Below are 21,010 nucleotides of genomic sequence, written 5' to 3'. Positions count from 1 at the left end.
TAGGCCATTCAAGGATAGCCTTCACTTTCTCCTGGTCCATTTTCAAACCTTCTCCTGAGACTACAAATTCCAGATAGACCAAATCTTTCTTTATAAAGCTACACTTCTTTAGGTTTATCAACAACCTTTTTTCCCTCAACTTATCAAACACCTTGGGAACATGAATCAAATGCTCTTCCAATGTCTTACTAAAGATCAATATATCATCTAGGTAAACAATGATAGACTTACCCAAAATCTCCTTTAGTATCTCATTCATGAGCCTCATGAAAGTGCTTGGTGCATTAGTTAGCCCAAAAGGCATGACTAACCAATCATATAGTCCTTCCCTTGTCTTGAAAGTGGTCTTCCATTCATCACCTTCTCTAATACGAATCTAATGGTGCCCACTTTTCAGATCTATCTTTGTGAAATACTTAGCTCCACTCAAACAATCCATAATATCATCCATCCTTGGCAATGGAAATCTATACTTTATTGTGATCTTGTTAATAGCATGAGAATCTATGCACATCCTCCATTCTCCATTCTTCTTTGGTGCTAGTACTGCTAGTACAACACATGGACTCAGACTCTCTCGAATCAACCCCTTCTGCAACAACTCATGAACTTGCTTGTTCAGCTCTTCACTTTTTTCTGGTGTCATTTTGTGCACTACTTGATTTGGAAAACTAGCTTCAGGAACCAAATCCATTTGGTGACTGATCTTCCTCACTGGGGGCAATCCATCAGTACATTATCTTATATAATATCAAAAAACTCTCCCAACATATCTGCAACTTTTGTAGGTAGCTCCTCTACTTCTTCCTTACTATCTTTAGGAATTATGGAAAAACACATATGCCCATGTTTCATACCTTTAAGAAACTCTTTTCCATCAAAAAAACATATTCTGGCAGCACTACATATCTTTTTTTCTTTATCCTTCAATGGCTTTAGCTTATGTTTCACTCCATCCTTAGTGAGAGTGTAGGTATTTCCTCACCCATCATGTACAACATGCCTGTCAAATTGCCATGGCCTACCCAACAAGATATGACATATGTCCATAGGTATGATATCACATAGTACCTCATCCTCATAGTTTCCAATCTTGAACTTCATTGAGCACTACTCCTTGACCATGACCTTGTGGTCATCTTGCACCCAAGCAATGCAATATGGACGTGGGTGTTTCTACCTCTCCAGCTTATAGTTGGTGACCATCATTTTTAACATTAGATTATTAGTACTTCCACCATCAATGATCACATCACAACACTTATCTTCACATCTACACCTTGTGTGAAACAAACTCCTTCATTGATGAGGTTCATTCTTACCACTCAATAGGACTCTTCTATTAACTAGGACTTCTCCTCTTTCAGCATCTTCAAAATGTGAAGATCTAGCATCTTCATCAACATGTGTCACTCTTGCCTGACCTTATGTTCTTTGATCTATCCTTCCTTGGTATTGGGTACATTCAAATTGTCTATGCCCCTCTTCTTCGCAGTGAAAACATGTTCCACAAAAGCCTCCCCTTCCAAATCCTTGTCCTTCTCCTCTTCCTCTCTGATCTCTATTGTTCTAATCATGGAAATGATTGGAATTGTTTCCCCTTTGGTTTTGATTCCTACTTCCAGCCTCATCCTTTTTCTTCTTATAATCATTATGGCCTCCATAAGATCATCCACCAGATCTCCCACCACGACCTCTTCCATTATTCCTATTGTCAAACTTCTTGCTTAGTTTCTCCTCAACTCTTAGGGAAAACTAGTATGCCTCCTCAATACTACTCATTCAAACTAGACTTAGCTCATCATTAATGCTTGGGCTTAACCCATTAAGATAATGGGCAACTTTCTCCTTATCAGCTTCGGCATGATCGGTTCTAATGAGAACTCGGTAGAACTCTTTGGTATACTCTTGAACAGATTTTCTTGCTTGCTTCATTCCTTGCATCTTCTTCAATAGACCAAGCTCATAATCCATAGGAATGAATTTTCACTTCATTTTAGCTATCATCTGATCCCATCTAGTGATTTTGTCCTTTTCCTTTATATTTTTCTCTAACTGAACCTCTTGCCACCAAATCTTTCCATGTCCCTTCATATTTGCCTTGGAAAACTTGACCCTATTTGAATCCTCAATATCTCCATACTCAAAGTACTCCTCTAGTTCATTAATCGATTAGCTCCTCTAAATTAATATTTCCCAAAAATGTTGGAACCTCAAAGTTAGGTCTTCTTCCAATCTTGGAGATGGCACTAAAATGCCTCTCTTTCTTTGGGTTTAGAACTGCCTCTACTTCGGCATTTTCTTCTACTTTGTCCTCATCCTCACTTTCATCTCTTATAGGAAGATTTATTCCTCTTTGTATTTTTTCTTCCAATGCTTGCATTTTCCATTGGAGGGCTCAAAAACCCTTAGGTGTAACTCCTACAACTCTTCTACCATGCTCTCTTCATGGAGGCATTTTCACACTTCCACTTAAACCCTAGTGCAAACTACCTCACAATCAGCGATCTATCTACACGCTCAGCCCAAACCACAGTCCTAGTGTGAACTACCTCACAATTAGTGATCTATCCATGCACTCAAGAACTCTAGTTCTGATACCACTTGATGTAGGTTGCTCCCCTTAAAACCATAAACTCATAACAAAAACAAAGAAACAACAACCAATGCAAGAAAAAAATATGGACTTCTTATTTGTGTCACAAATGCAGAATTACAAAATTCATAAATACAATATGCTAACCCAAATGGGTACCTTTAGTACAATAATCTGCAAGATAGGCTATAAACTATCACCCAGAGTTGTCTTAGACAATGTTTGAGCCTTTCTTAAATAGGTAGTTTTATGCTGTTCAGGAAGGTTCTAGATGCTCAAACTTAATATCTGGGCTAATAGACCCTAACAATACACATATAGTCAGCCAAATACATCTCTGACAAATTATTTTAGAAATTTTGGTAGCCCAACTTCTAAAGGTCATAACTCACAAATCATTGGTCTGATTGGCTATTATAACCACTTTTTGAAAATGCCAGCTCTTGTTCTATAGGCTTGGAACAATGTGAGTACCCTTCCATCAAGTTTTCAGACCTCATCCAGGCACTCCAAGGCCTCTAACGGTAAGCCTAAAGATTTTTCTACAAATTTCTCTACCAAAAGTCCACAATAACTTCTCTGATACTTGGAGCAATGGGATTTGTATGGTAGGCTTATATCTCTTAAATCAACCTTCCTGTAGAAAATTAGAACATTTTGAGGTCATATGACAAACTTACTAAAAATAGTAATTTTCCATAAATAGTAACCACCCTAACTACTAGTCCTTATTAAAATAAAAAAGACTAAAAATAAAATATTTTTGGGTGATGCAAGATTGCCCTTGCACCCAGGATGCTCCTGCATCACATAATTTCATTATACTCAGCCTTATGTAGGCCCAATTTATGTTCCATTTTTTCCATAAGAGCTTTATTTATAGGAATTATTTTTATTATACCTAATCCTTCTTCCTTTTTGGTTTTATATACCATATCCTAGTTTACCAAACTCATCCTCTACTTTTATCCCTTTCTTGGCTATCAACATATTCTCTAGATTTTTTATATGTTGTCAACCATAGAGCCCTTGATTTTGAAGAGAGATAAAGAGCATGTTGGTATATATTGGAGAGAAGAGGCTAAAAGTTGGAGTTTTCTAACATTACATAGGATTTTCCCTTTGCATCTCACAAGTTTCCTCTAGAGACATTCAATGAGGGAATTATAAAAGGTAGAAGAGACCTCTTTGATAGTGAGGGACAAACCAATATAACATCCTTGAAGAGAAACAATTTGTTACTATGTTAGTACTCTTTTAAATTTTGATTTTTGTTTTTTGAAGATAATAATTTTTTAATCTAACCACTATTGATTATTGTGTCTATTGAAAATTTGAAATTGTTTATGTTAAATTTTATATTTGAATGTTTTAAGAAACTTTCAATTCATGAAATAGGAGATCACAAAATATCAAAAGAATAAAAAAATCATTGATCCTAATGCATGAACCATGTAGTAGTTCTTTTCTACTAATAGAGTACACATCAACTATAGTCAAGAATTGGCAATTATTTATTGTTGAAGTACAATAAGATTATATATTAAAAATAGCCACTAATATGTGTGTCTTAAACATTAGAAAAAAAATTATGATTAACTTAACATAATTCATTATCACTTATGAGACCAATTTAAGGCCTATTTGGTTCACATTTTTATGTGTTTTTATGGCTAGGATTTGGAAACTTTATGATTTTTTTATGAACTTGTTTAGACTGCCTATGTTAATATAGCTATACATGTGTGCACTTTAATATTTTCAAGACTAAATGAATATGTTATACATATATTTTATATACTCACATGGAAAGCAATATTTTATCTTTCTATCTTTCATTGATTGGGTAGTTCTTCCTATAGCCATGTGATAAAAGAAAAGCTAATATAAGAAAAACTTATTATGAATTTTATCTTGGATATGTATTGCAATTTTTTCATGTGCACACTAATCATTTGTAGGGAAATGGCAAGTTAGCAAGGGAAGAAGAAGTCAACATTAGTAGACAAAGTGGTGATAAGAAGTTAGTTAACCATTTTGAGCTCATAATGATTCCATTACTTTTAGTTATAATTGGTTACCATTGCAGGCTAAGTCAAAGTGGTTATCAGCTATTATGGAGTAAATCTAGAAGTCAAGAACTTGTGAATTCATGTGCAACTGAATGTAACTTGCTCTTGTATTAAATGATGTTTTGTATCTTCAATATTTTTATATCCCCAATGTTGGATGATCCTAGATTCAGGGAGTTATGTTTTATGTTGATGTTATAAAAAAGCTAAAGTTTAGATTCCTAAGATAGTTAATTTTTAATGGGAATTCTCTACTAATCTAGTAGTAGTGATAAATATAATTCTATTTCTATAGTGTGTCCTTGTGTTTCACTCATGAATGAAATGATATTTACAGTTCTTAATCTTTGAGTTGTTATACATTCACTCTTTTGTGGGGGCCCATGCAGGAGGTGAACTTAGTTCATAGCTAGGTAGGAATCAATTTATAGCTTTGTAGAAGTATTTAGAACTTTGCTTCTTTTGTATCCATATGGTAACATAATTGTTGGTTGTTTCCTATAGCATAGGGAAATAGTTTAGTTTCTTGTTTGTAGCATTATTCCAGAGCAATGGATTATTCTGCTATTTCATCCCTTAACTTAGTATTTCCTTTAGCATTTTAATTTCATAGTTATGATGACATTTACAGTGGATTAGAGCATATACTTTGTATGTATCATTTCAATTTTATGTCCTTGGTCAATAATTTAATGAGCTTAATATGTTATTCTAGTATGATATTTGGCACTACTAAAAATACAAAGTTATTATAAGAAGGACGTTCAATCCTTAGTTATAGAGTCATTATAGTGACCAACCATTTTTGGTGAAATTTTTGAGGATGGTGTCAATTTGATCCAATCCTAGAGTCATTGCCTTAGTTTAGTTTATACATTTTTTCCCTTTTTGTATGCCTAGAAGAAGAAGAGGTCATCTTGGGAGATTCCTTCCTCAAAATATCTAAATTGAACTATAATATATCTTTAATCTTGAGCCTGAGGAACCCCAAGTTGAGAATGAAGAATAAGAACAAGAACTATTTGAAATCTGGTTTGTTGATGCACAAGAACAAATACCTTCACAATCATCTTCTGAAGAATCACTACAACTGAATCATCTTTTTATTAAACCTGAATATTAGGACAATCCATTAGCTCTTGTCATTTATCAACCACAACAAAAACTAGTTCCACCACCAAGGATGGCTTAACCTACCTTTGCTTTCCCCACTCCTGATTTGCATGACAACAATAATCTAAAAAACATACCTGCCTCTGCACTTCCCAATTTGTATGGCCTTATCACTAAAAACCTTGAAACCTTCCTTTTTGAATTTGATATCCTTTGTAGGAGTTATCATTATACAATTGAAGCCAATAAGTTGAAATTGTTTCCATATACTATTAAAGAGGCCACTCTAAGATGGTTTATGGGATTAGGTGCCAATGTTGTAAGGGATTGGGATGCAATGGAGAATATGTTTCTTGCTAAATATAAGGAATAATTTAGGGTTTATGATATGAAAGGATATGATATCTTCAAAATATCACAAAAAGAGGATGAGACCTTAAAAGATTATGTCTCAAGGTTTATGTTTAACTTACAACACAATATCCAACATCAGTTAAATGAGGAGTCACAAAAAGTGTATTTTTCTAAAAGTTGTAAATGATGCAAGTATTGAGGTTTTAGACCTTATGGTGGGAGGAGACATTACTTAGAGGAACTAGGTTGATATACAAAGTATATGTTTGAATTACTCAAAGCTATTGAGAAGAAAGGTAGAGGACTCAGGACCATGCCTAGTAAATCTAATGGTTCAAGAGTATCTAAGGTGGAGTTATCCAATATTTTGTTTGATTTCAAGAAGGACATCATTAATGATATTTTCACTCATCTGGAAAACATGCAAGCAAGAAAGAAGAAGGAAGAAGTTGAAACTATGTTAGATGAATATTGTCCACATTGTAGAGAAAGGAAGAGGAACTAAAAATGAAAGACTATTGCAAGTCTGGAGATGTAGCCAATACCTACTAACTTCAAAGCTATTGATGCAAATGGAGATGTTCTCTATGTTTCTCAATGCAGGCCATGGGCTCAAAGACCAAGTATGCCACAAGACACTCTGCAAAATCATGGTAACAATAGTCAATGGAAAAATTACTAGAATTATAGGTCCTCAAAGTTTTAATTTGCATAATAATTGGTCCAATCAGCCTCAACAATTTTGGAATAACCAAAGTTAGCAACAACCTCCACCTAACTAATGACAGCAATCTCATCAAAACTAGCAATTGTCTAATCAACATTGGCAACAACCTCTACCTAACTATTGGAAACAACCTCAACAAGGTTGGCAATAGCCTAATCAGTGGTCTAACTAGCCCAATCAATGGGCCTTAATGTGACCAACTCAACAATAGGATATAATGCCCTTTCTACAACCAATAACAATCCACCTAAGAAAATCCTAATAATAGAAAGTAGCCATCTTAGAAACAAATTTATGCTATCTCTTTGAATGATATCCACTTAAGGTCAGGAACCAGTCTTGCTCCACCTCAAGGGCCTGTAATCAAAGAGGTGGAAGATCCTCCTACTAAAAAGGTGGATGTGCCTACTCTACAAGCTTCTCCTTTGGTAAAATACCCCTCATTTCCTATAATAGATTTTCTCAAATTGTTGAAGCATATGACTATGAAAATACTATTACTAGATGCTATAAAAGAAGTTCCAATTTACACTAAGGCCATTAAAGAAGCTTACATAAAACAACTAGGGAGAAAGAGGAAAGATCCAAACCAATTCATGTCTCAAGACAATTATCTGAGCTTATGTTAGAAAAGCTAACGGTACCTAAATATTCTGACCCTAAGAGTCCTAAAGTTACTCTCACCATTCATGGAATTCAAGTAAAAAATTCCTTGGTTGATTTAGGAGCATCTATGAATCTAATGGAAAATGAAGTCTTGTCTCACTTGCATATCATTGGCCTTAGAGAAATGCCAACTATTCTACATCTTGCTGATAGTTCTACTATTAAACCAGATGGAATGGTAGAGGATGTTATAGTTACATTAAACTCTTTGGAATATCCTATACACTTAGTTGTCCTTCCCCCAAAATACAATATGGGTGGGCATCCTCTCATCCTAGGGAGACCATGGTTAGCTACTACAGATGCCTACATATCTTGTAGGTTTAAAAGATGACAATATCTAATGGGATGCATACTAAGAACTTGGAGCTATACTCTCGTACTCAACCTCCATTGTAAGATGATCAAGCAGTTTGGCCTACTTTAGAAGATGGTGACTCAGAACTCAATTCAATCCATTAGCTTATGGTGATAAGTAGAAATACATTTAAAGCCCCTCAAAAGGATGATGATGTTATCTCATCCATTGTGAAAAATGAGTATGGAGTAGATTCTTAGTTGTGTTCACAATGAGACTGTACCTTGGACACTATTTTATCACCTCCAAATGCACCTCAATACCCAACAACCTTCCAATTCTTTCATTCATTTCTACCTCATGAGATGCATTCTCCTCCAACTTCTCAAATATGCATGATAGAAAAAGTAATTAAGATTGAGGTTAGCCTCAAGAAAGAACTAAATGTTAGTAGTACTTTGTCACCAACACATCAAAAAGGTATACTGAAGTTTCTACAAGAAAATCAACAAGAATTTTCTTGAGATTATACAAAAATGAAGGGATTGGGTTCTAATTTTTGTACTCATAGGATTTACATCAGCCTATAATATAAGCCTATGAGATAGCCTCAAAGGAGAGTTAATCCTATTTTAAGAGACATAGTTAAGACTAAATTGCAAAAATTGTTAAATGTTCGTTTTAGCTACCTATTTTATGATAGTCAATGGATTTCATCTTTAGTCATAGTGCCAAAGAAAGGAGTAAAATGGAGAGTTTGTGTAGATTTTAGACAATTTAATTCAGCCACTAAGAAAGATCATTTTTCATTGCCATTTATAGATCAAGTTCTTGATAACTTAGCTGGTAAAAAGTAATTCTCTTTCTTAGATAGTTTTAGTGGTTGTAATCATATCCAAATAGCTCTAGAGGACTAGGAGAAAACAACCTTTATATGCCCATGGGGAACCTTTGCATACTCAATCTTTCCTTTTGGCTTGTGCAATGCACCAACTACATTCCAAAGAGCTATTATTAGTGTTTTTTCTATCATATCTATTTAATGTGTAGAAATATATATGGATGGTTTTACTCCCTATGGGACTACTTTTGAAGAAGCTAAAAAAAATTTGGAGAAGGTTCTAAAAATATTCCAAGACTACAATATTTCTCTAAATAGTGAGAAATGTTTCATGATGATGGAGGAAGGTGTGGTATTGGGTCATTTCATTTCATCACAAGACATTTAGGTAGATCTAGTAAAAACTAAGGTAATCAACACTTTGCTTATGCCTAAGAAGTAGAAGGATGTAAGAAAATTTGTTGGACATGTTGGTTATTATAGAAGATTTATCAAGGATTTTAGTCCATTTGGAACATCTCTCTACAACTTGTTGAAAAAGCATGTTGAGTTCTCCTAGGATTTCAAGTGTGACAAGTCTTTCCTACAGCTTAAGGAGGTCCTAACAAAAGCACCAATATTGAGAGGTCCCAATTGGGAATTTTCATTTCATATTCATATAGATGCCTCAGGCTATGTCATATGAGCAGTGTTAGGATAGAAAGGAGTAGTAGAGCATGCCATTTATTTCATAAGTAAAAATATGCAAGGAGAAGAATTAAATTATACTATTATACAAAAGGAATTGCTTGTAGTTATTTATGTGTTGAATAAGTTTAGACATCATATTACTAGTTATGAGATATTTTTCCATACTTATCATTTAGCTATTAAATATTTAATGAATAAACCTACCATATTAGGAAGACTAGCTAGATGGTTGTTGCTTATCCAAGAATTTGATATCTTTATCGTGGACAAACCTAGAAAGGCTAATGTAGTAGCTAACTTTATATCCCATTTACATGTTCCTGATGATCCTCCAACCATTGATGATAGTTTTTCAAATGGACATATTTTTTCTATTATTAACACAAAATCCATGGTATGATGACATTGCAAATTAAATCACCATAGGTAGGACACTAGCTCACTTCTCTCCCAAGGAAACAAAATTGTTAACAGAGAAAAGTTTTAACTTTTCTTGGATTGTTGGATTTATGTTTTAGACTGGCCCTAATCAAGTGTTGTGTATATGTGTAGGAGAAGATGAAACTTATGATATCCTTTAAGCATGACATAATGAATCACGTGGAGGTCATTTTGTTACCAAAAGAACAACATTCAAAATCTTGACCACTAGATAATATTGGACAACTCTCCACAAGGACATGGCTAGGTACACCAAGAAATGTGATAGATGCCAAAGAATGGGGAGGCCTACTAAATCAGATGAGATACCCCTATAGCCACAAATTGTTGCAACACGTTTTGATAAATTGGGAATTGACTTTGTTGGGCCTATTGAACCTACTTCACAAGGTAAATCTTATATTTTGGTTTGTACTAATTATGTCACCAAGTGGGAAGAAGCCAAGCCTATGAAACATCCTAGGGAGAATAATTTTACTAAGCTTTTATATGAATCCATTTTCACAAGATTTGGTGTCCCTAGAGAATTAGTATCTAACAAAGGTGTTCAATTCACTTCAAATCTCATAATTGCCTCTATGGAAGAATACAAAATTAGACATGGAAAATCTTCTCCATACCATCCACCAGGTAGAGGTAATGAATAGGGAGATTGAAGCAATCCTTACTAAGACAGTGTTAGTTCATAAGAAGGATTGGGAAATAGAGCTTCCTGAAGCATTGTGGGCTTATAGGACTACATGGAAAGCCACCACTAGATTCACACCTTTTCTTCTTGTCCATGGAAAGTCAACTATGATGTATGTGCAAATTTGAGTACAAGACTTTAAGGAAAACATTGGAACTAGATCTAGATCTTACTATTTCCCAAAGGGAGTATATTTTGACTTTGAATGGATTAGATGAATGGAGGAAATATGCCTTGCATAACACAGAGATGGTGTAGAAATAGAGGAAATAGTGGCATGATAAATTTATTAAGGATAAGAAGTTCACAATTGGTGAGTGGGATCTCCTTTATGATTCTAGATATCAACATATCCCTAGGAAATTTCAAACTAGGTGGTTGGGACCTTATGAGATTATTGTTGTTTTTCCAAATAGCATCATTTAGTTGTCGACTACTAATCATGTGTGTTGCAAATTGTTGGTAAATGAAAAAAGGCTTAATGTGTATCATAAGCCTTAGAGAAAAGAGGAGTTCCTATAGTAGTTTCAATCCAAAGTTGAATATGGGCCTCCTATAGCATCTAGACTTAAGCATTCTGCTCAAGAAAAATCTTTTCATTAAAGTTTAGATCATTTCATAATAAATACTTTCTTTATTAAAGTATCTTCTACGTAATAAATTCCATATTTCCAAATCATTATTTTTTCTCTCTCTACCTTTCCACCTCATCACACTCCACCAATAGATGACAATTTTTTTCCATCGTCAACACCTTGCTAGGTTTGTACATACTATCTAAGGTATTTATTTCATTTCTTAGTTCTTCAATTTGACTACGCTCTTATCACATGTGTAATTGTGGAACCAATTGTTAAATTAAGTTGGGGGTAGAGATATTATCTTTTTGTTTTATGTGATTATAATTATTGTATATGCTATTATTTTAAATCTTTCCACATTTGCACTTTCACATCCAAATTTGCACTTTCACAAACTCTTGCCATTTTTTTTGCAAAATCTTGCCACATTTTCACTTGCACATATGATGTGACAACTTTAAAAGAATCAATTACTTCACACATAATTTAGTAAGGTGGTTGTTATGAAAAGTCTAAAGAGATAATAATGAGTAATTAACCTGTGATATGGTAAAGATTTGTAATAATATTTCCATAGGGGTCTAACTCTGAAAACCTTTCTATTTTAAAATTCTCTCATGGCTATTACCTTTGTCATCTCCACATTTCAAATCTTTTCTACTAAAATTCCTTGCTGTGACTATGAATTTCATCTTCAATTGTTGCGAGTTCATTTTTTGTGTGTCTTGGTAGTCTAAGAATATGGGAGGAGATTTGGTTCGGCATGAATCTACAATCCATTATGCCTTGTTAAAATGACCAGGCATGCATACCACATTTTCAAGCTAGGGGTTGGCTTGACTACATTTAGAAGCTTACCTGCTAGGATGGTAAAGCGGCTTCTCATTTTTTGGGCAGATTGAGTGACGGTGTAGATTTGATCAATGGATTAAGGGTGTTTTTCACTCAGGAAATTGTGGTAGAATTCATGTGGTTGTCACGGGAAGGGGAAGATTTTTTAGAAAATTTTGATCCTACAACTGCTGGAGCTCAATTTATATTACATATAAACCCACCATTACAAGTTGACAAGAAACAAGGTACAAATAGATTGTCCCTACTAGACCCTTACAGGCAGTGTGTAGTATATATCATACAATATTTCACTTGTGAAGTTTGAAAAACATTTCTACATTCTATTCACTTAAAAAATTTAAGCTTCTTACACCATCAGAACTAACCAGTGAATGTTCCCAATTTCCTATTCCATATTCTGAAGAAGAGGACTTCACTCATGCAGGGAGGTAATCTCAACACCATTTTTCATCATTTTTTATTAAGCTAATAGTGGAAAGAAAATTAAGAGAACAAACATATATGTCGTGGGAAAAATTTCTTTTAGGAGAAGTTGAAAATAGAACCCTAAGTCTTATAGGACAAAGAGTAGGCAAACAGATTCACACTGAACATGGGATTAGAAAAATAATTGGAAGAATGGAATCAATGTCTTCTTGGGAGATTCTAGAAGTTCTAAGCATAAAACCCCTAAAATTTCTCCAAGAGTCTCTGCATCTAGATAAGCCCAGGTTAAAGGCAAGAAAAAAGTTAAATTCTCTAAAAAGGAGACCAAATCCTTGTCTGTAAAAACTAGGGCTTCTATGAGAAAAGAACAAGAATAAAGAAAATTTCCCTCTAGTTCTTGTCAAAAGACAAAAGAAAAAGTTCTTGTAGCCTTAGCCACTTCCAAAAAGTGGAAAATACCCATAAAAGGAAAAGAAATCCTAGTATGAAGTTGTACAGAGAAACAAAATCTATCTGTAGATGTGCCACAAACTGGGTCAGAAATTAATATTACATCTTCTAACTCACTACTTAAGATTTAATAAGAGAAACCCTCTATGGTTAAAATAGGGGGAAAAGAAAATAGTGATTGAGGATTATTCTAGTTTTGATGAATAGAACTATAGGTTTTAGAGGTGGGGTTCATCCTCAAGAGGACCCTAGGTATTTTATGACCCTGTTGACTTAGAAAATGACAATGTGTCAGAAGGAAACTTCCCAATGGAAGAGGATATACTAGAATCACCTCCTACAACATCAAGAAGATATTTTTCTAAAGAAGATTTTAGAGTTGATATGAGCTTTTTGAATGAAGTGGCAGAGCACATGCTTAATCAAGGTTTAGATGTACTAGCTACAACTGTTCAATAGATTGACAATCCTAAGAGGTCTATAGTATTGAGGATAGGGATTCCAAAGGTTAAAGTTTTAGTTAATGATGAGATTGTTGTTCCAAATATAGTCAAAGAAATTCCTACTGGTAATACCATGTCAGGTGCCTCTCATTCCAAATCATTACTCTCTATTATTTCTCACTTGTCTAGCAATTGGCTTTAGAAAGAGAGTAGTAAAGACAAATAAAGAAAAGTTTGACATCAAGATCTCCGTGAAAAGGAGGAAGTGGAGCAGCTATGTACATAGCTTGCCAATGTAACTTCAATGATACATGAACTAATGAGTTCTCATTCCCCATCTCCTATTTATGCATTATTCCTTAAAGAATAATTTATTAATTATCAATTGACTTTTGTAATGAGGGATAAGTCTCCATCTTTGGTTGAGCCCCTTGAATTTTTCCAAGCTTTCAACAGTTCTCCTATAGCCATAAAGAATTTCTTGTGTGAGCTTTTTCTTCATAACTTTGTAGTACCCAATAATAGAGAATGGGGCCCTTTTTTGTATGTTGGATATGTTTAGTTAAGAGCCATAATTTCCTTGATACAAAATGAAATAACAAGGGAATCACAAGCTAGGCCCCATAGGGAATTAGAGGAAGAAAAACCCTTTTACCTAAGGCCAAAAGCTCAGGATCCCAAAACTTGTTATTATGAGTGGTTGAAAAATGCTCCTTCAGAATTAGGAAATAGTACAATTTACCCCCTCAGAGATGTAGCATTTTATGGATATTTTGAAATGGTTGAGACCAAGCTACCTAAGGCCATGAAAGTAATACAATGGCATTGGGCTAGTATGTCTGAGGATCTAAGAAATAAACAACCACACTCACCCCTTAATTTTAATATTGCAAATAGAAGATCCCCTTGGTACTTTAGATAGGTACAATTAAACAAAGTTCCTTGATTCCTCTCACCTTCCAACCACCCATGCTTATTTATCATTTGTTGGAAAATGTAAAAAAATTGAATGATTATGATATGGCAGGAGAGGTAAAGAGATGGGAAAAGTAAAGGGAAACAAAATGTTTTTACTAGAGCTTTGCAAAAGGAGGTGTGGGACAGAAAATATCTGCCAATTATAGAATGATAGCCAAGGTCAAGAATTTCATGATTATTGGAGGACCAACAAAGGGAAAAGTTAGGGGGAGATGATAAGGCCAATTTAAGGCCTATTTGGTTCATATTTTCATGTGCTTTTATGGCTAGGACCTCAAAACTTTATGAGTTTTTTATGAACTTGTTTAGACTACCTATGTTTGTACTTCTATATGTGTGTGCACTTTAATATTTCTAAGATTGAACAAATATGTTGTACATATACGTTATATAGTTGCATGTAATGAAATATTTTATCTTGCTATATTGTATTGATTGGGTAGTTCTTCATGTAGCCATGTGATAATAGAAACGGTAATATAATAAAAAGTTATTATGAATTTTATCTTGGACATGTATTGAGATTTTTTCATGTGCACGCTAATCCTTCGGAGGGAAATGGTGAGTCAGTAAGGGAAGAAGACTGAGTGGTGATAAGAATTTGGTTAACTATTTTGAGCTCACAATGATTCCATTACTTTTAGTTATCAACGGTTACCATTGTGGGTGTTGAAACAATTGATTAATTGTGTATTGTCTTTGATGTTACACAAAATGTCATGTCATTACTAGTCAGTGTATGATGAGCTCACTTGGACATTGAAGATAGTTTTCTGTATCTACCTAGCATTCATAAGTTTGCCAAGTTTAGAAGACATTATCTACTGAGTTCACTCAGGCACCAAAAGAAAGTTTGTGGAAGTTGAGTATTAACCAATCTCACGTAGTTAATGAATGAAATGTTGGATGGAACCAGTGTTAACTATAGGAAAGTCATTTCTCAATTAGTGTCTATCAAGCAGGGTCGGCTAACGAAGGATTTTCTTGTTTTAGCATATTGAGTTCAATTGATTTATCTAATTGGTTCTAGCTGACTAAGAAGATGAATATTAATTATTCTAAGTTGTATTCTACCTGATTTCACAATATGAAATATATAAGTATAAGGTCAAGTTGAGGATTAGAAGTGTGTCTAAATGAATGAAAGATAATTGAAGATGCTAAGAGGAAGCAAATAAGAAGGATAAGTAGAATATCCTTATGGAGATGAAAAGATATATTTGATCAAGAAGGATCAAGTATACATGCCAAAATTGAGATCTATAATTAGCAATTTGGTTGCATCAAAAATTAGGTCATCTTATTGTTACTCTCTAACCATTGTAGTAGTGATCTAAATCTCTTAACAAAGTTGGCTTAACCATTATTTGTAAATCCTCTAACAAGGTGGCATTTCTATTGAATTGTCCAAAGACCTCTAAAAAGACCACTCCTAATAGGGTGATGAAATCCTCTAACAAGGTCACACCTAACAGTGCGTTTTATAAACTTTAATAGGGTTGGTTCCTAATATGGCTCACTTCAAAAGAGTGAAAATTGGTAACTAGTTACAATTGGTGGTTTTTCCCAAATTAGGTTTCTACACTAAATCTTGGTGTTAAATGTGTTCATGCTATTTATTTTATATGTTTGAAACTAAGCTAAAGTAATGGTAATCATATATAGCATCTTATGTTTTTCATATCAAGTATTTATTGAGCATTTTCAGTGCTTACCGAGTTACAACATTTTTGTGTATTTTCCAAGCATCAACAAAGTTTAGTTTTTAAGATTTTATTTCGTACTCACATATAAGGGATTTGAGATTTATTTTAGTAGTAACTGATTCACCCATCCCCTCTTAGTTACTCCTCTTATATTTTCAACAATTGGTATCAGAGCATTTGTTTCTTGCAGAGAAGGTTTCAAGGACCTAAGCTAAAGATCAAGATGTCTTATAGAAGAGAGATTCTTAGGTTGAATAAAGACAACTTTACAACATGGTAAGGATGTATGAGGTTACATTTGGCAACTATCAATGATTTAGGTTGTAAGTATCTTGATGCTAAATACAAAACTCCTTTTGGAACATTGTCATTTGAAGATATTGTTGAAAAGAAAAATCATAACATCATGATGATTGATATGGAATCTACTCTTAGTTATGTTGAATTTGATGAAGTAATAGACTACACTACAACTCATGCAATGTGGATCAAACTGAAAGACATTTATGGAGGAGATGACAATGTAATAAGAGCTAAACCAAAAAGTCTTAGAGTTCAATTTGATCAGATGAAAATGAGAGAAGATGAAAACATTGTAAAATATGTGGAAAGAATCAAAGCAAGTGTGAGCACAATCAAAGCATCTATAGGAGATATTGATGACAAAATAGTTGTAAGAAAGGTACTCAAAACTCTTCTTCCTATCTATGCAATTAGAAGATATGTTATTTAAGAAATTAGATGTGATCCAAATAGCAATATAACTTTGGATGCTCTAGTTGGAAGATTAACAAATTTTGGTTTGGAGAACTATGAAAACTATGTTCCTAATTCCAAAGGTATTGAGTCTCCATTTGAAGCCAAACTCTCACTCAAGAAAAGAATAATAAATCAAAGAACAATCAATCAAGAAGGGAAGAAGAAGAAGGAAGTTCTGATAGTGATCTTGAAGTTGTTGAATCCCTACTTGCAAGGAAATATTCCAAAGGTAGAGGAAAGTAAAAAGGTAAGATTCCTCTAATCTATTTTTCTTGTGAAGAAGTTGGTCACATTGCCACTAGGTTCTCAAATAGAGAAAGCAAGAACTATCATTCAGAAGAAATTTTAGAGCTTGTGCATACAAACTTATGTGGACCTATAAAGAGTTATAGTAGAGATAAGTTTTTCATTCTTTTTGTTGATAATTGTTCTAGAATGATGATTGTAATGCATCTAAAAAAAAAATTAGAAGCTTTTCAAAAATTCAAGTGGTATCTAGTAAGAGTAGAAAAATAAACTGGAAAGAAGTTGAAATGCTTGAGATCAAATAGAGGTGATGAATTCATCTCCAATGAATTCAATGAATTTTGCATTGAAAAGGGAATTAAAAGACAAGTATCAGCCCCTGGTACACCTCAGCAGAATGGTATAGCTGAAAGAAGAAATAGATCCATCATGGATTGTGCAAGAACATTGATGATAGAAAAGAATGTTGCAATCAAATACTAGAAGGAAGCAATTAGCACTGCAGTACATACCTTGAACATAGTACAGCTAAAGAAAGACTCAAATCAAACCCCTTATGAACTATGGTATGGCTACAAACCTAATGTAAGTTACTTGAAAGTACTTTAAAAAAAATGTTATATCTTGAAAGAGTTTAGAAAAGGTAAATTTGATATCAAAGGTGATGAAGGCATATTCCTAGGATACTCCTGCAGAAGTAAATCATACAAACGTTTGAATTTATCTACTCATAAAATCATAGAAAGTTCCAAACATATTTGGAAGAAAGGAGGCTTCACCTCTCAAGTCCCCAAAACCTCCAACAGCTACTGAGTTGTAGAAAGTGCAACCCGAGTTGCATTTAGAGGCTACCGAGCTACCACAAGAGAAAATTGAGTCTAATGGACCTAAGTCAAAAACAGTGGGACTCGAGCCTGATACTGAAGTTCATGATGAAATTAGTGAAATACACTCCAAATACAAAGAACCTATGTTAGCAAGATATGTTAGGAGGCATCATGCACATGATCAGATCATTGGAGACAAATTAGATGGAACAATGACAAGAAACAAATTAAAAGGTACAAGTTTACTTGCTAAATTTGAACCTAGAAATGTTAAAGATTCATTAGATAATGAAAGTTGGATTGAAGCAATGAATGAAGAAATAGAATAGATAAAGAAGAACAAAACTTGGACTCTTGTTCCTAGACCCAAGAATAAAAATGTAATTGGCACAAAGTGGGTATTCAGAAACAAGCTAAATGAAGATGGAGAAGTATTTAGAAATAAAGAAAGATTAATATATAAAGGCTATTCTCAAGAAGAAGGAAATGATTATGGTGAAACTTTTTCTCCTATTGCAAGATTAGAAGGTGTTAGAAATTTACTAGTATATGAAACACACAAAGATTTAAAGTTTATCAAATGGATGTAAAATCTACATTCTTGAATGGAATTCTTGATCAGGATGTCTATATTGAACAACTTGAAGGTTTTTTAGATCCTAGCAAAAAAGACATGGTCTCAAATTACACAAGGCATTATATGGTATCAAGAAAGCTCCCAGAGCTTGGTATGAAATACTTCATAACTACTTGGTACAAATTGGTTTTGAAGGAACAAATGATAATAATAGCTTGTACATCAAAGAAAGACCAGATAACAAGATTGTGTTGGCAAAAATATTTGTGGATGACACTTTATTCATAGGAAATGATGACTTGTACATAACATTTTTACAAAAAATGAGTAAATAATTTGAGTGGAGAGATAAAATTCTTTGTTGGATTATAGATTCAGCAGAAGAAAGATGGTATATACATTTCTCAATCTAAATATATCAAGGAAATACTAAAGATGACTAGTTGGAACCCTTATGTCTACTAGACATAAAATTTCCAAGAATGATGATTCCAAAGAGGTAGATCAGACCACATACAGATCCATGATTGGAAAATTGCAGTATGTAGTGCATACAAGGCCTAATATTGCATTAGAGGTCAGTATGTTAGCAAGATTCTCTACAAATCCCAAAGGAAATCACATGATGGCAATCAAGAGAATCATGAGATATTTAAAAGGTACTAAAGACTACGGCCTATGGTACAAAATAGGAGGCAATTTGGACTTAAAAGTATTCACAAATGATGCTTGGGTAGGAAGTAATGATGAAAAAAAAAAGCACTAATGGTGGAGTATTCCAAGAAACAGAATTATATCTCTCAATCCATAGCAAAGGCAAAATATGTGGCAGCAGTAGTCAATTGTTCTAATAGTGTTTGGTTTTGTAGTGGCTCTCATGTTTGCAATCTGTATCTTGTCTATTTTTTATTCAAGAGATACTTGATACTCTTTTATATGTTCCTTGAGATGACCTAAGAATTGAATGTTATACTTTGATTCAATACCATAGATGCTTTATTGCTTTACTGTTTAGTTTATCATATTTGCATGTTGATGCTATTTTGAGATGACAATAGATCTATGATAATATCTGGTTACATGGTTTATTGGACATATTTGTGGATTGCATTGTGAGATGGATTCTTATGCTATGGTTATTTATTTCATTCTTGTTCTTTATGCTTTATGCGAACGTGAGTGATGTAAATGGATTAACTAGTTATTTAAATGCATTAATTGCTTTGCTTATTACATTATATGCAATTGCACTTGATCGTGTATTTTAGAGTGCAAGAATTATATCCCTGGCAGTGGCACATGGAGTTAGTGATTCAGCTGTTCATATTTTACCAATGTCATCCCTGTATGGTTGACGTATCCTTATTTAATTATTTTAAATTAAAATCTTTTGGTGATTACTAAATCTGAACTCATCTGCATTATGTGATTAGACTAGTGAGCGTGTGTGTGCATTTAGTGGTTTGCTCTATCATGAAAGTGTTAAGTGTTTTTCTATGATTTTGGGTTTTTGGGCTTTAAAATATTTCCACATTTAATTTTTGGAAGCTTTTCCGTAGGTGAATTTTTGTTATGGAGAATAACCCGTTTTAGTTTGGGTCAATTCAGAGCCTAGCTACTATAGTTGGCTATTTTCCCTAATCAACTATTCACTTGAAAAGTGAATAAGTATTGAAAAATTGAATTCATTATTCACTTGTCACTTTTTGAAATAGAAATTTGAGAGCTCTTTTGTGAGTCTTCTTCTAAAGGATTCAATTTTTTCTTGTTCTGGGAGCTATAAGCATGATTTTTTGTGAGGTCAGTCTCGTTGGATCCAACTTGGGGAGTTTATGCTTTGCCATCACTTTCAGTAGATTTGATAGATTATTTATTTTATTGCACAGGATTAGATTTATGCCCTTTTTGCTGATAGGTAGGGCCTTCCCATTTTATTGTTTTCACTATGTTTTAGCTTTTGTTTCTTGTAGCAGTATGTTAGGAGGCTGAGAACTAGTGTACCCCTCCATTTTTGTTTGCTGGTTCTACCCAATTGGTCGAGTATGAACGTTTTCCCTATTTTCAAGATGAGGATTTGGAATTTTGAGCTGTTATGCTGGTCATTTTTGCATATGGTGTCTGAATTCATTTATTTTTAGATTTTTGAGGTTTTTTCACCCAAAGGCCAAATGGGTTTAAATTTCAAAAAAATTCCAAATTTGGGGTTTTTACCTTGTTTTGCATACTGTCATATTTTCTTAGGTTTTCTTGGCATGAGTTTGGTCATGGGCTTGGATTATCCATTTCGATGTTGGTCAAACCTTTATTGCATTTTTATGTTGCATTGGGATGTGTGTTGCATCCATCCTCCTGAGTCTATTTTGGATTGAGTGACTTTCTGCTTGTGTTCTCATCCAGTCCTTGTGCTTTGATCTTCATGACGGTGGTGTGCCACATGAGTAGATCTATCGGGTGACCTATGAGGCCCAATCTTACATGGTACTTCTAGAAGTTGTGATCATTTGGGTTGGGTTGGGAGTTTTCATGCCTACAAGCACTCATTGTTGGATGAGCATGGGTAGGGTAGGGTAGGGTAGGATATGGAGGGGGCTTCTATTTCATAGCCTAGGGATCATGATGCCACAGGTATGGTAGAGGGATTTTTAATTAAGTGATAACTAAAGAAAATATTGGGTG

Source organism: Cupressus sempervirens, chromosome 2, assembly GCF_028749045.1.
Source record: "Cupressus sempervirens isolate cs-2001-9-10 chromosome 2, ASM2874904v1, whole genome shotgun sequence".
Taxonomy (NCBI): Eukaryota; Viridiplantae; Streptophyta; class Pinopsida; order Cupressales; family Cupressaceae; genus Cupressus; species Cupressus sempervirens.
The sequence above is the reverse complement of the archived record's forward strand: the minus strand, read 5'-3'. Positions refer to the sequence as shown.